The sequence below is a fragment of the Oryzias melastigma genome, linkage group LG9, assembly GCF_002922805.2.
Source record: "Oryzias melastigma strain HK-1 linkage group LG9, ASM292280v2, whole genome shotgun sequence".
Taxonomy (NCBI): Eukaryota; Metazoa; Chordata; class Actinopteri; order Beloniformes; family Adrianichthyidae; genus Oryzias; species Oryzias melastigma.
The window spans coordinates 2,327,797-2,341,424 of NC_050520.1; the positions used below are offsets into that span (position 1 = coordinate 2,327,797).

At 37.5% G+C, this 13,628-nt stretch overlaps 1 protein-coding gene across 1 annotated transcript in view; it reads left to right on the forward strand.

Annotated features, from left to right (window-relative positions):
• Nucleotides 1–13,628, forward strand: part of LOC112148735 (calcium-binding protein 7) — a 38,676-nt gene that overhangs the window by 13,425 nt on the left and 11,623 nt on the right. The window lies entirely within an intron of this gene.

Consider the following 13,628-nt stretch of genomic DNA (forward strand, 5'->3'; position numbering starts at 1 on the left):
TTAAGGTTTAAGTTGATTTATTCTGGAATAATATTCCTGTATTTTTATTATTCATAATTATGTTAAAAAGTTACAGTTTTAAAGTTTTTTTACTAAGATTTTTTTAGGGTATTTTGGAGTTTAGCTAATATATCAGCTACATGCTAGCTGTTTTGGCTAAGCTAAGTTTTTTGTTTTAGTTTTTTAGGCTAATTTGGCATTTAGCTAATAGTTTAGCTGGCTATCAGCTTCAGGATTTTCAGCTATTAGCTTTTGCATTTTCAGCTATCAGCTCTAGCATTTTCAGCTATTAGCTTCAGTGATTTCAGCTATTAGCTTGAGCGTTTTCAGCTGTCAGCTTCAGCGTTTTTAGCTATCAGCTTTAGAGATTTCAGCTATGAGCCTCAGCGTTTTCAGCTATTAGCTTCATTGATTTCAGCTATTAACTTCAGTGATTTCAGCTATGAGCCTCAGCGTTTTCAGCTGTCAACTTCAGCGTTTTCAGCTATTAGCTTCAGTGATTTCAGCTATTAGCTTCACCGTTTTAAGCTATCAGCTTTAGCGTTTTCAGCTATTAACTTCAGTGATTTCAGCTATCAGCTTCAGTGTTTTCAGCTGTCAACTTTAGCGTTTTCAGCTATTAGCTTCAGTGATTTCAGCTATTAGCTTCACTGTTTTAAGCTATCAGCTTTAGCGTTTTCAGCTATTAGTTTAATTTGGCCCAAGTCTGAAAGTGTTACAGGAAGAGTGTCTAAAGTCAGTCCTCGAGGGCCGGCCTCCTGCCGATTTTCAAGAAATCCGGTCTTATCTGCTGCTGATTACCTGGATCAGGTGTGTTTAGCCAATGAGGAGCTTCGATGGCAGGTTGGTAGGAAAACATCTTCAGGTCCTGATAGCAATGATCCCAGCAGGAATGCTGTCACAGATGATGATGCTGACAGGAAACACCAGCATAAAAATATCTGGGGTCACTAAATCAGCGACTGATTTATTCACTTTCTTCCAGAGAATCAAACTTCTGCAGACGTCAAAAGCTCATCAGCTCTTGTGAGAAACAATCACACCGTGAGTGCAGGTGCAGAACTGAACTTGGTCCATCGAGTCTCTTTGCTACTGTGATGTAAATCACCTCTTCACTGTCTCAGTCAAAAAGAGAAAATGAGAGTTTCTTATGTCCGCTCCGTTCTGATGCATCGACCTGCAGACAAATACATCCATGAGCGTCTTTGTGTTTCCTGTCTGAGCCGGTTGGATGGCTCTGATACTGCGAGGTGTTAGGTTGGGGTTGTGAGGGGCTGTCAGCGAGTGTCCAAAGAGCGAGCTCTCAGAAACGGGGAGGATTTGTGGCAGAGGTCCCGCCCACAACTCAGAGGGGAGTTTCTAAAGAACTTTTGCCGCTCTGCAGAAACTATGTCCTAGAAAACGACTCAGAATTTCCCAAAAAGCCCAACAAAATCATAGTTAAGAGACCATTAGAAATGCTTTGAACCATCCCAAAGATGATAGGAGTGGGTTTTTAACTGATTTTCAGGTCATATTTATATAAAAGTTTCTCTGCTTGTTTGTAAATCACTTGTTGAATCCAAATCAGATTTGTAGTACTTACAGTGCATAAAAGTATTAAGCTATCAGAGTTAGAGTTAAAGCTGCAGTGAAAGCTACTTTCAGCTTCAAGATGAGGTCAGATCTTCCAAAAGTGTATCTACATTTAAACCCACATTTTCAAGTATTGTTCCTTGTTTTAAAATACTTCAGAATCTGCACTCTCATCGTAACAATTCTGGTTTTATTCTCATAGATTGGATAAAGAATTCGTGTTGTTGCTGCCAAAAACACTTTGTCGTTGATGGACAGAAAGTCAGAGATGAGTTGCAGATGTGTCTTGAAGTTCCCTCGAGGTTCGTACGGCCACCTCAAGAGACGTACTTAAAATGGATCGTCGTGTGTATTAGTGAAGTATTAGTACGGATAATGAGAGTTACACAGAGTTATGATGTACAGGTGACGTCTGGTGAGGTCATCAGTCAGATTTACAAACATATGAACCCGACTGATTCGCCATCTGATTAAAATGTGTTGTTTAAATTCTAATTCAGTATTTTTCTTCCATTAACAAACTGTAACATTAAAAAAAGTAAATAAAATTGTTATTGACTTACTTTTTCTTGTAAATGAAGTCTGTGCGCAGCTTCTTCTGAGGAAACACATGATGAATAACATGTTTGTAGAAGTCTCTTCCTGAGTTTAGACTCGTAATCCTCCATTTAGAAAATGATCTGGACTTGGTACCACTCACTCTATTATTCTTTAGCCGCGGCGTCACATTCTCCAGGCTCACCGGCGCCCTCTGCCTAGTGGCATGTGCACTGCAGTGCGGCAGACGGACTGTCTCTTGCACCTGGTGTGTTTTTTTTTGGTGTGATCTAAATCGCATCTGATAACAAGATAAAAAAATAATACATATAAAAGTTGCATGTAGGCACTAAGATTTGAAAGCCAAATAAAACAACTTGAAAAAAAGTCTTGTTGAGTCCGTGAATGCACCAGGACTGAAGTTCCTTCCCTCATTGAATTTGATTGGTCCTTTGAGTTAGCTCCGCTCCCACGAGCCAGAATGGGGACAAAAATTTCAAACTTGAAATTTTCTAATTCAAAACCAAAATAAAACAGTTGAAAGTGAAAAAAACATTTTAAACAAAAAAAAGATTTAAACTGATATTTTAAGTTTTTAAGCCTATAAAACAGAAAATCTGGAAATAATGAAGTTTATACAAGAATTGCACAACGTTTCAGACGCTTAAACAGGATTTATTTTATGAATTAAAATGTACTTGTATCTGATGACTCCATAAATAATCAATGATGGAGGAGATTGAGTTGTGCTGGTGTGTTTTGTTCTTTTCTTCCTCTGCAGTCTTGCACTGGTGTGTTGTCTTATTTTAGTTTAGTTTAGTTTGACTCCGAAAAGCACAAAGTAAATGCATGTATGCTTGGACTTATTTGATATTTTATCACAAGCTCGAACTCGTTGAGCAAATTAAAGATGAATTTATGTTCTAACAACATTTGGAGGACATGAGGGGTGAAAGGTCTGCATGAGCGCGGCCCCTCCAGTCTGTGCGAGCAGCTGCATTTCCGCTCAGACTCTGGTGTGTTTTCATCACTTTGACATCAAAGCAGCAGGTTGGACAGTTTGGCTTCAGGCTGAAGATTTTCCTCTGAAATTCACACATCTGCTGCTGCAACAGACACTGTTGTGCACAAGAGGGAAAACTGGCAATTATTTTTTTCATAATAAGATCACATTACTGTGTTAGTAAGTCCACATAACATTTCAGGATATAATCTGGGTGCTTGAACATGTCAGAGGACAGACTCTGACTCTTCCTGGTTGAGTTTAATTGGAATCCACCAACAGAACACGGGAGACGCTCAGACTTAAACAGCAGCTCCTCACGGGACGACAGACTAACAAGTGAATATCATGACAGATTAAAGGCTGCTGGTCTCAACACGACTCTCGAGACCTCTGGAAGAATCTGAGCATCCTTCCTCATTTCAGATAAATGACTATTGTCTTGGTTGGGTGTTGGATATCTGAAGCCTCTGTTTTCAAAATCTCCTCTGAGGGGGCGTGGCTTTTGGAGTATTATGATTATGGCATTTTTAGCTAAAAAAGGAAAACCTGTGTCGTTTTCTAGAAAAAAAAATTGCCTGTAAGTTGTGGGAAGTACCAATTTATTTAAACGCTCTACCACTAGCTTACAGCCCCTCACAAGACAAACCTAACATGACCGGTTCATCTACATGTCGAGAAAGATCTGAGCCCTCCAGCCGTACAGTTTTGGTCCAGATTCCAGCTCAGACGAGGAAAACAAAGACATTCATGGAAGTGGAGCAGAGCAGGGAGCTTGTGGCAGCATATTTTCTATACGATCTTTTTCTAACACTTTTATTGTCTGCTCCAAATACACAACAATATTAATAAAGAAATACTCAGAAATTTGTTTTAAGATACATTATCTTTGTTAATTATCAGAAAAATGCTACAGAAACTCATTAAAACCACCAAAAACACAATTTTCATCTTAAGTTCTTTATTCTTTAGTTGCATCTTAAACTGTCGCATTTTTGGACTAAAAATGTATTTCCCCAAAACATTTTTTCTTCTTTTGGTGGACAGACGCAGGTGTAAAACCAGCGTTTTCTTTGAGCATCAGAGCGAATCAGCGAACCTTTTACAGAGCAGAGCAGCTGCTGAAATGTGTCACAATGACCTGAGCTTTAAAATCGGATTGAGCTGCAGCTCTGACCACAGCTTGTGTTTAGGTAGAATGCAAACCAGTGGGATTCCAACGAAAACACTCATTAGGGACTTAACAGTTGTAGAGTTAGTTTATAAAGTTGCTAGAACATGACTACATGCATGACTAAAACTGTTGCTTTTGGACTTTATTTATATAAAAAAAAAGTGTAATTCTTGGAATTTTATCTTGAAATGTTAGTACTAATCCTAGCTTGTCAGGTTTTTTTTGAAGATTTTTTGCCACAGGATAACAGGATAAGATGCAATTGTTGGAGTATTTTTTTTCCATGTTGTGCATTTAATGGAAAATCTGCACGTTTGTGCAACCTCAACCTCCAAAACAGCCAGATTTCCATCATTCCAAAGCCCCACATGCAGGTTTGCATGCAGCAGAGAAAAATAGAAAAGAGCTGAAATGATTTTTTTCCTCATGTTGGCTCAAACAGCTGATTTTTCAATCACTCCAAAAAGCCTAGTTTAAAATAAATTCCCATTAAGTCAGCCGCTGTAATCTGATATGACATCCAGCTCGCCAAAATGGGTTGTGATGGAAAACACGGGCAGCAGATTAGCCGGGAATATCATGAAATGCTATGTTACGGCTGTCTGCCGGGCTCAGCCAAAGCCATTTATTTCCATTTTGATCGATTGCCATGAAGGAGTGGATCCAGCAGACTTTATTACCTGTGAAATGAGCTGTGATGAGTCCTGGATGGTGAAGTGCTGGCTGGTAACGTTCTCTCTGTTTGATAAAGAATACAGTGAAGTCTGCAGCAGACAATAAAACAGCCTCTGTAAGCGAGGGGGTGTCATTAGCTCTGTGGGACTGATGACGGCGTGTCAGATAATGCTCTCATCCGACCTTTATTTGAGGTGCTTCTGCTCTGGAAGCTGGCCTGGTATCCCCTCTGATGATAAAAATCTTTCAGTCTGGAAAACATAGAAGAAGAAGGCAAAAATAGTCAGATCAATGAATCCCTCCTACCTGCGGAACCAGCAGCGGCTCAAATTTCACAGGCCGTCCCATCATTTTGAGGTCAAGTGGGTCTTCTGAAGCACTTCTTCCTAAGCAGGATAAAGTGCCCTGACCTTTCCACCTTTATCCTCTCCCAGTTTCTGGTTTTATTGCTGCACTGATGAGATTAATGTGCTTCAAATTTCATTATCTATTGTCAGAAGAAGTTTTAGTCCAGAGCAACAATAGAGGAAGTTCTTTGTACCTCAGAGTCAAATTAAATTCTGGAATAGACTCCTCTCACGTCCTCCAGAGACTTGTTAGAAGCTTATTATGGTAATAAGAAATCATCCGGGTGTCCAGTTCCCAGCTAAAGGCGGATAAAGGTTGAGTTTAAAAATAGTCGTTGCAGGTTCACACAAACAGCTAAATCAGGGGTGTCAAACTCAATCGCACAGGGGCCAAAATCCAAAACTCACCTTAGATCGTGGACAGGATAAGCATTTATTGAACACATTAAAACGACATTTTTAAAACTTTAAAACCGTAACTTTTTTGCAAAATCATGAACTAGATATATAGCATTAGCTGCAATAATGCTGTAAGCTGAGATTTGGCTGTTGAAGATGCTAGTGCTAATAGCTGAAGATCCTGAAATTGATAGCTGAAAACGCTAAAGTTGTTAGCCAGTTAAAATATTAGCTAAATGCCAAATTAGCCGTAAAAGAAGAAAAAAAAATCTTAGCTTAGCTAATACAGCCTGTACGTAGCTGACAAATTAGCTAAACTTTAAACATAGCCTAATAAAACTGAAAAAAGCCAAAATTAGCAACAAAAAAAAAAAAAAAACTAGCATGTAGATGAAATATTGGCTAAACTCGAACATGGACAAAAACAAGTGGAAAAAAAGCCTAAATTAGCCAAAGCAGCTAGCATGTAGCTGAATTATTAGCCAAAATAGCCTAAAAAATTGTAGTAAATGCCAAAACTAACTAAAACTAACTTTTTAGCACAATTTTGAAAAAAAAATGCAGGAATATTCCAGAATAAATCCACTTAAACCTTAAAAAAATGCAATATTTTATATAGAAGTATATAGAAATAAGCACAACATAACATCGGGTCATTAATAACAATAAAATAAATTGATCTGGAGGGCCGGATAGAATTACCTGGAGGGCCGGATCCGGCCCCCGGGCCTTGACTTTGACACATGTGAGCTAAGTAGTGGTTTTCTCACCCTGATAAGGTCTTACATAAAGACTGGGGGTGAAGCAATTACCGACCCCAAGCAGCTCAAAGCAGAAGCGAGTCTCACTGAGGCAGAGAGGATCTCCGGCTCTGTGAAAAGAAACCCCGGATTACGTTCACGGATACTTCACTGCTGCTAAATCCTCCGCATTAGCTGCTTTGTTCATGCGCAGCACCTGTAATTGGGAAAAATTGTTGCTAAGTTTATCCTGAACAGGAAGGAAGCTCTGAAGTTTCCTTGTTTTCCTGATTATTAATAAATAAAATGTTTGCAAAGCATCTTTCCTTTTGAACAGACTCCAACCTGGAGATGTTTGGGGTTGTGCTGCAGCTCACAGCCTCTTTGTGCCGCAGTGACCCTCATTGATGCTCTTCTGCTTTCGGGGAAGCACGCCGCACCTTTTTTTTTGTTCTTCTTGTGGGAGTTCAGCTTCAGATGTTTGGCTCTTGGATCTCAACCTTAACTTGAGCTTTTCATCCGGCGTTGGATCACGCGGCGGGGGGACGGCACGCCGCTGCATCTCTGAAGGCCAACAAGCACTTCTGCACATCAAAGCAAATACCAACACGCTTTCAAGCCGAACCTCCCCGGTGGCTGCAATTCCCACAGACCGGAACAACAGACACTTCTTATCCTAAGAAAAAGGGATTTATTTACAGCGGCAGGGAGGAATGGAAAATATTAGTAGACGTTTTTAGGGGACCTGAGGCGTAAAGATGACCAGAACAGCATTTAAATTTACTTTATTCATGACTTCTGTCTCAAAGTCTGAACATTTTTAGATCTAGTTTCAAAGTATTCCCAGTGGTCTTTAATTCTTTTACAAACTGGTGTAATTTTCTTGGACATAGTTTCTGCAGAGCGGCAGGAGTTCATTAGAAATCGACCTCTGAGGGACTGTGGCATGGAGCAACTCCGCCCCCTTTCCCGTCACCCATAAGTCAGAGCTATCCTGACGAGCAGCTTTGAGACAAATTCCAGCTCTGACAGGAGAACCAAACCGTGCGTGGATTCATTAGTCTACAAATGGATGTAGCTTCTACATACGTTGTTATGGATGTAGCGAGCGCTCCTGTAGCATGCTAGCGAGCTCTGCTGTATTAACGAGCTCCGCTGTTATGAGCTAGCGAGCTCTGCTGTGGCATGCTAGCAAGCTTCTCTGTATTGAGCTAGCGAGCTCCGCTGTTGCTTTGTCTACAGGTGGATGCAGCATATCTACGTCACAAAATAAACATTTTTTTCATTTGCTCCTGATTCACACTGATTTGAATAAGGAAATACTTAGAAATTCAATATTTGTCTTAATTTTCTTCATATTTGTCCTCTATTTTCAGCAAAATGCCACAAGAACATGTTACATTTTTAATTGTGTCGGTCTTCAAAAAAACAAAATAAATCTGTTTTTTTATTATATCATTATGTTGTTTCAAACACTGGAATATTAATTTTTTCTCATTGCTGAGTATACTCTATTTATCTGTCTAATCTTAACCATCACTTTTGCTATGAAAATAATTTAAAGACCCACTCCAGTAAGCATCTATTTTTTGTTTTTAACTTGTGTTTGAATCATTTTTCTCATATTTGGACAAATATGAAATACTTTCCAATTAAAACTTTGTTTCTGAATATTTTTTTATTCAAATCGTGTTAGATCAGAAGACCGGATGCTTGAAAATTCTCAGACTAATGATGCATTTGCTGAAAAAAGGGCGTCCCAGAGTCACTTAGCGAATAACACTCGTGCTGTAGTGAACTGTGTAAATTCTGGATCATAACTGTACGACTCCATTGATCCAATATTGCTCGTCGTTATTTTTATGCCGCTAATGCTAGCTTGAGGCTATAAGTGTGCAAATGGAGCTCTCATCAACGAGGGGAGGGGCGGGTTGCTCTAAGTCACAAGCGTCGAAGTCAAGGCCCGGGGGCCGGATCCGGCCCTCCGGGTAATTATAACCGGCCCTCCAGATCATTTTATTTTATTGTTATTATTGTTTTTTATTATTGCTTTTTAAGGTTTATGTTGATTTATTCAGGAATATTCCTTTTTATTATTTATGTTAAAAAGCGACGTTTTTTAAAGTTTTACAAATTGGCATTTTGATAACTTTTTGGACTATATCGGCATTTACTACGATTTTTTTTAGGGCTGTTTTGGAGTTAAGCTAATATTTCACCTACATGCTAGCTGTTTTGAATAATTTATGCTTTTTTCAGCTATTTAGGCTATTTTAGAGTTTAACCATTATTTCAGCTGCATGCTAGCTTTTTTGACTAATTTAAGCTTTTTTTTTGTTTTTGAGGCGGTTTTGGAGTTTAGCTATTATTTTAGCTACGTGCTAGCTGTTTTGGCTAACCTAGTTTTTTTTTAAATGTTTTTTTAAGCTAATTTGGCATTTTTAGCTGGCTATCAGCTTCAGCGTTTTCAGCTATCATCTTCAGCGGCCAAATTCATCTTACAGCATTCACACTAGCATTATGGCAAGTAGCGCTATATAGTTCATGATTATGTAAAAAAGTTTTTATATTTTTAAAATGTAGTTTTAGAGTGTTGATTAAATGTTTATCCCTTTCAGTCCGCGACCTAACGTGTGTTTAGAATATTGGCTCCTTGTGCGATTGAGTTTGACATCCCTGCTCAGTGTCGACAGTCCCGCCCACATCCCAGAACTGTATTTCTAATATGCTTCTTTTTGATTTTGGCTAAGAAACTTCCCAATCATAATTAAAAGAACGATTTTACGACAGAAAGAATTTGTCTAACATCCCACCAGCTGTTTTAGAACGGTTTTATAATTTCTTAAAGCAGAAGTTTAACTTTGAGAAGATAATTGACATTTTTATCATTAATATGAATAACTTCCACTACTTGGAGGTGTTTCTGCAGAAGAAAATAACGAGTCTGGGAGCTCCTGAGGAGATCCATCTGTTGTGGTTCTTTCATCCCTGGAGTCCCTGACCGCAGCGGAAAGCTTTTTCCTCCGTTAATAAACCCGCTGCGCCGCGTTTAGCTGCACAGAGGCTCGAACATTTGGTCTTCAGCTCTCAACCTGCACCGAAACTTACACACAGGATAGGCAAAACGATGAGAATAAAAGATTTTAATGTGTTAGGATAATAAATTTAAAATTTTCCCCCCTAAAAACAGATATATGAAGTTTTCAGGACCAAAAAGCAGCAAAGACCAGATGTACGTTTTTTGTTGCATCTCTCAGAGCAGCATCTCTGTTTTGCATCTGAAATCTTTGCATCCGTTGGATGCTGAGGTATCGTGGCACTATAAACATTAAGATCCCACTCAGCGAAGAAAAAAGATAACAGCTGGAGGCTCTCATTGATTCAAATGATAGTTGCCCTGCAGAAAAAGAACGTAGAAAAACAGAGAAAATGGTTTCTGCAAATGTGAATTTGCCCAAATGTAAACCATCATAATGCATGATTGCCTGTTTCTGTGCACTTCTTCTTTGTATGGTGAGAGCAGAGTTTCCTCGAGTGTCCTGCCATCATTCATTCTTTCAGGTTTCGTTTTTCAGGACAAAAGAAAGTATTTGTCAAGCTGTCAGGCTGTTTTTCTGTTACCTCGGGCCGATCCATCCTCTGACACAGCAGTGAATCACAGCTGCACTGATTCTCCTGTAAACCGTTTTCAGCTTTTCATCGGTTTGATTTAACAACGTTTCACTCTTCAATAAACTCAGTTCAATTCCTCTTTCTGAATAAATGATCTATTTCACAAACACTAGTTTAAAAACAGGAGTTTATTTGTTTACTTAAATTGGTTTCAAACATGTTAAAGTGCAGCTGGCATGATACAATAAAGTAAAAAATAGTAATAAGCAAAAATATGATAATAAACTCACGTCTGAAAGTGAGCAGGTACATTATTAAAGAATGACCATAAACAAACAAACAAACTTTTAAAGAAGTGCTTTTAGTTCTTGTTAGTTTTTGATTGACTCATTTCTCACAAACATATTTATTGTCTAATTTATGTTACTGATGTTTTATTAGGATTTAAAGGATTCAGCATAAACGCCAACAAACATAGAAGCTTCTTGCTGCGTTAAAGTTGTTTTTTAAGCACAATTTCTGCAGCTACAATGTTATAACATCTAATGACTTTAAAGACAAAACAATAAATATATTTTAAATTAAATTGCACTTGAGTTGGATGCTATAATTGTATCCATTTTAAATCAGCAAGAAAGAAAAAAACAAAGCAAACAAAAAAAAACAGGCTTGTTCTCTTTTCTGGTAAATTTTCAACTTTTCTTTTTTTTCAAAATAATTAGGGATACAAATAAACTAAATTAAAATCACAAACTCACATTTTTTTTGTATTTTCTTTTTACAAAAATATATTTTTCAGAGGTTCAGTAAAGTTGAACCCCTCTTAGAAATTTTATATTTCTTACCATCAAACTTCAAAATATAATAAAAACATTTTGTGGTTCATTTATTATACACCGTAAAATATAGGGCAAAATTTAGGTTTTACAGCATTTTTTCCATTTTTGTTAAGCTTTTTGCCGATAAATGCATGCTTTAAAAAAATATTTAATGGGATTTTACCCTAAATTTTGTTTTTTAAAGACTAAAGCTGGTCTGCTTGATCATAATTCATCTTAAAAAGGTTTTTATGTAAAGGCCAAACAGTAAATTTGACTTTAATGAAAAGGAAAAGTTATTTATCTCTGTAAATATACATAAAAAGAGGTTAAAAATGAAAGGGTTTCTTATTCTACTTGTAAGAATAATGAGTAACATGTAATGTCTTTTTATGTATTTATATAAAGATGAAACAATACAAAAAAGTATTTTTGTCTTACTTTCAGTTCTGGGTCGGCCGTGGTGCAGCGGTAGGGCGGTTGACTCCCGCCCATGTGTCGAAGTGTCCTTGGGCAAGACACTGAACCCCGAATTGCCTCTGGTGGGAGGTTGGCGCCAGTGTTCGGCAGCGGAGCCACCACCAGTGTGTGAATGTGTGTGTGAATGGGTGAATGGGTCTGTGACTGTGAAGCGCTTTGGGCCCTCGAAGGAGGGTAGAAAGCGCTATACAAGTAAAAAAAAAAAAAGAAGTGTTTATACATGTGCTTAATGTTGAAGAAAATTTGTTTATAGAATTTTAACACTAGATAAGAAATAAAAATACTTAAAAAAAATTCAATAGTTTTTGTGAAATATTCATCCATCCATCTTCTTGACCGCCTTGTCCCTTCCGGGGTCGCGGGGGTGCCGGAGCCTATCCCGGCTACTGATGGGCGAAGGCGGGGTACACCCTGGACAGGTCGCCAGTCTGTCACAGGGCCTCAATCACACACACATCCACTCTCACATTCACACCTAGGGGCAATTTAGAGTCACCAATCAACCTATGAAGCATGTTTTTGGACGGTGGGAGGAAGCCGGAGTCCCCGGTGAAAACCCACGCATGCACGGGGAGAACATGCAAACTCCACACAGAAAGGTCCCAGCCGGGAGTTGAACCGGGGCCTTCTCGCTGTGAGGCGAGAGCGCTAACCACTGCGCCACCGTGCAGCCCTGTGAAATATTGTTTACTATATTATTAAAATTTTTAAACACTTAAAGTAAAACAGAATAAATTTATGTTTTTACGCATTTTTTTCATGTTTGAGAAATCTTTTCCAAATGAAAGCATTAAAAATGATAATTTAGTCAATTAAAATGGATATTTGTGGTAATGAACAGTGTAAAATACAGATATGTTTTTAAATGAGATTAACTGAGATTAATGAGTAGTTTTTTTAGAATTAAGGTTTTTATTTTTATAATTTTCTAAAAAGTTGATGTAAAGCCCAAAAACCTATAACTTATAAGAAAATATGTGTTGAAATCTCTGTAATAAAGAAATGAAAAGGTAAAGAAAATAAATACTTGTAGATGTTATATCTGAAATTCATCATAAAAAGAAAAACTCCTGTTAAAGTCATAAAGCGCTAATACGGTTTTAAATGGTTCAGACTCGACTTGGTGAATTAATTTGTGTTTTTTTAATGAGCGTAGTTTGAGCTTTTCATATCTCTTTGAACAGAAGGTCTCTGCAGAGGAACACGCACAGATCAGACCATGAAGTTCACAAAGGAGAAGAACTTGGTTCAAGGGCTAAGAAAATGTGGAGTAATTAGCTGCAATGTTGCCAGGTCTGCTTATTATGAGCAACTTTAAGTTATTTTTTTATGTAATTTTTAATTTAAAAGTTGTTTAAAACTCTGGCAGCTGTGTGGTGTGGTGAGTCGGGGTCTAGCGCTGAAGCAGAACCGGTAATTGGGCCTGTTTATGCAAAAGTTTTGCATAGTTTGACCTCTTTCTGTAAGATCTGCTTGTTTTTGTTTCCTGAGTAAATCAGGGAGACAAAATCAGAAATTCAAGGTGCCAAGAAAGTTTCTGCAGCTTTTTTTTTAAACTCCATGTAAAATATGCATTTTATTCTTCTTATTTGAAGAATTTACTCAGTCGGGCAGTTCTTTTGGCGGCACAGATTCCTCTCCAGATCCTGTGGAATTTAAAAAAAACTTCTGATTTAAAATGTTGGATGCAAAGTGAGACTCGATGAGCGCTCTCTCAAAGAGGTGCTTCAACAAATCTTGTAAAAAAGAGCTAAAATCTACAGAAAAGGACACACTATTCCTGAAATTGTTCAGTTATCCTCAGCAGAAGATTTTAATAAACTTTTTTCAAAATTTATGCTAAGCAGCAGCTTATAAAACTTCAAACTGTCAAATTTAATCACTAAAGTTTCCAGGGAAAGAACTTCACCCTTAAAAATATGGAGGACTAAATGAGACAACTTTAAATAAATATATACATGATTCAATTATTATATAAATGTGTAAGAAATCATTTAAAATTTACATTAAATAAATAGAAGTGTAAATCAATAAATAACTGTTTAAATAAATGTGGCCCTAAAATAGCCATTACAAAGTTAAATATTTCATGACATATTTAATTATTTCACTGTCCAGTATGGGCCAAAAGAGACACATTGAAATAAATACATTTATTATGAAATTTAATTAATTATTTAAAATGTGCATTACATAAATAAATTGGAAATAATTTAATGGTTTATACAATTATTTCAAATTGTCTCATTTAGCAGTGGCGGGCCGTGC